This window comes from Falco biarmicus, chromosome Z (assembly GCF_023638135.1).
Source record: "Falco biarmicus isolate bFalBia1 chromosome Z, bFalBia1.pri, whole genome shotgun sequence".
Taxonomy (NCBI): domain Eukaryota; kingdom Metazoa; phylum Chordata; class Aves; order Falconiformes; family Falconidae; genus Falco; species Falco biarmicus.
In genome coordinates, this window is record NC_079311.1 from 71,036,473 (window position 1) to 71,038,874 (window position 2,402).

The following is a 2,402-nucleotide window of genomic DNA, read 5'->3' on the forward strand; positions in this document are numbered from 1 at the left end:
AAAATCTTAAAAGATTTCTTTAATAATAAACTATGCATTCCTGAGCACGCTATCACAAGATTAGTCACCATATTGCTTTGCTGCAAGCATACTCTTCACAAACAGTTATTGATACCACTGTCAAGGCATTCATGTGAGCTGATTTCTTCCGAAAGTCTCTGCACATTGGTGTTTTTATTTCACACTGCTTCCCCAGTTTCCACCCAGACTGGAATCCCAGTGATCCTAATAACAGACTGTGGTTTGAGCAGAGTTAACATCCAGAAAAATGATAGAAAAACTAAGGAGAAAGTTTCCAGCTGCAACTTCAAGACAATTTTAGACCTGCTGAAAAATGGCATGTGTTTGAAAAGTGCTTAGGCTGACACTGTTCTGTACAATAAGCAGTTAAAACAAAACAAACAAACAAACAAAAAAACCCACCCTAAAACCAGTGGGAAGGGCTCAAACCTACCCTGGCAATGGTAAGATCAGATACAAAAACTCTGAGAAAAATAGTCATCAGCCTGGAAACCATAACACTGCCTCTCTACTATAATATTTTAATAGTCATACTTAAAGTTGTAACAGCTATTGTGCATTTGATTCTGTTTTTACTGTAAAGAAATTTAAATCCTTTCACTTTTTACAAAGTGTAAAGCATGCCCTTTAAGTCCCACAGCACTGTAGAAATGAAATAACTGAATTCCTGTGAGCCCTTCTGCCTGGATTCCTCCTACATTCAGAAAGCAATCCTATTACATACAACTAATGTAACGGTTATGAATTTTAGCATTTAGCTCAACGATGTGGGACATCAGGAGATCTGTTCTAAGTTGAATTAGAAAATAGTCCAGTCCTTCAAAGCTTGAGAAATTTTTATTCTCTAAGAAATTTGTAAATTTTTCAAGCTGGTTATTAAACTTTTATCAGAAAAAAATTTTTCCCTGAGATTATTAATGATGTCCCAAGTGCTGGTAGATAGTGAAGACCTTTTGCTGTCTCTGTTAGTAGACGCATTTCCTTGCACCTCAAAAAGGGTTTTTGAACTGCTCTCTTTGGCAAATGAATAGCATATTCATATCTTCCAAATTCAACTACAAATAGTATAAATCATATTTGTAACCATTAGTGCAACTAGTCAAGGTAGTTCAGTCAAATGTGCCTGGGTTTTGAGTTGGGTAAAGCACAAACGGTAATTCTGCTTATGCCAGCACGAGGATGGGGCGCTTTATAGAAGTTGCTTTGTTACTGCACCATGTTTAAACTAGGCACCATGTCATCCTTCACGTTCAGCAGACTGTAACTCCCAGAAAGCACACTGAGCAAAGTATTATTCTTTAAAATACATACTGCCCCAGGACCAAGAAGCTCCAGTCCTGCTGGTAGGTGTTTAGCACAACATGTTCAAAACAATGTACCGTGCAGCGCAAGCTGTACAAAACCGACATTGTTAAACAGGAATACAAATGTCCCAAGGAATTCAGACCTAATCCTGCAAACACCATGTGTGTGGCCAGCAACTTAACTGTAGCAAATACCTCCTTACTTAAGTGGCATGCACTTCCTTCCGTGAGCACTAAGCTACTGTATAAAAATACATCACTCATGTCCTTTTTGGTTAAAATTAGAACTTCTTAAATGAAAGGCAGATACAGGCGAGTGAGATGCAATTATCAGCTTTTAGTCACCTTAGCCACAGGGCTCCTACCACTTTTGGTATTCATAAAAAAAGAAAAAGTGTACAACAGCACATAAGGGAAAGTACAGTAGCATCTGGTATCTTTGGATGTCGATGGTGACCAAATACATCCACCAGTTCAGTTTTGAACCCTGAACTCCCCGGTGGCAAAATCATTTTGTATTCAATTTAAAAAGAGAAAAAAAAAAGAGCAAGAATTTTCCTGCAGTTTTAATAGATTTCATAGACATTTCTAAGTGTTCTGGAAGAAGAAAATGTTATTATTTCAGAGGGCAATATCACTGTTTTGAACAGAAAAATTTAGCACTGTTTTGAGAAAGTCAATGTTTGGCGAAGCGTACAGCCTTGAGAAAAAGTTAAGTTCCTTCCTAAGGACAAAAGTGTGATTTTTTTTTTATCAGAGGCTCTTTCATGCAACTTGTAAAACAGCTGTACTGTGCTGGGAAACACAACATGGATAGATGTTTGAAAAAAGATGAGTGGGAAGTACAAAGGTCAGATCTGGATGTGACCCAGAAACTGAACTGCACTGACCCAGTATTTTGGTTCAGCTACCCACAGATTTGGGGCGAGGGGCGAGGGTAGTATTTTGGTTTTGGTCGCTTTTGGGGTGGCGGTTGGGGAGGGGAAGTGGTTGTTTTGGACTTGGATTTTTGAACAGCATCACCGCACCCACGTTTATGCAGACGGGGTGTGGGGACCCGTTTTCTAGCAGCGCGTT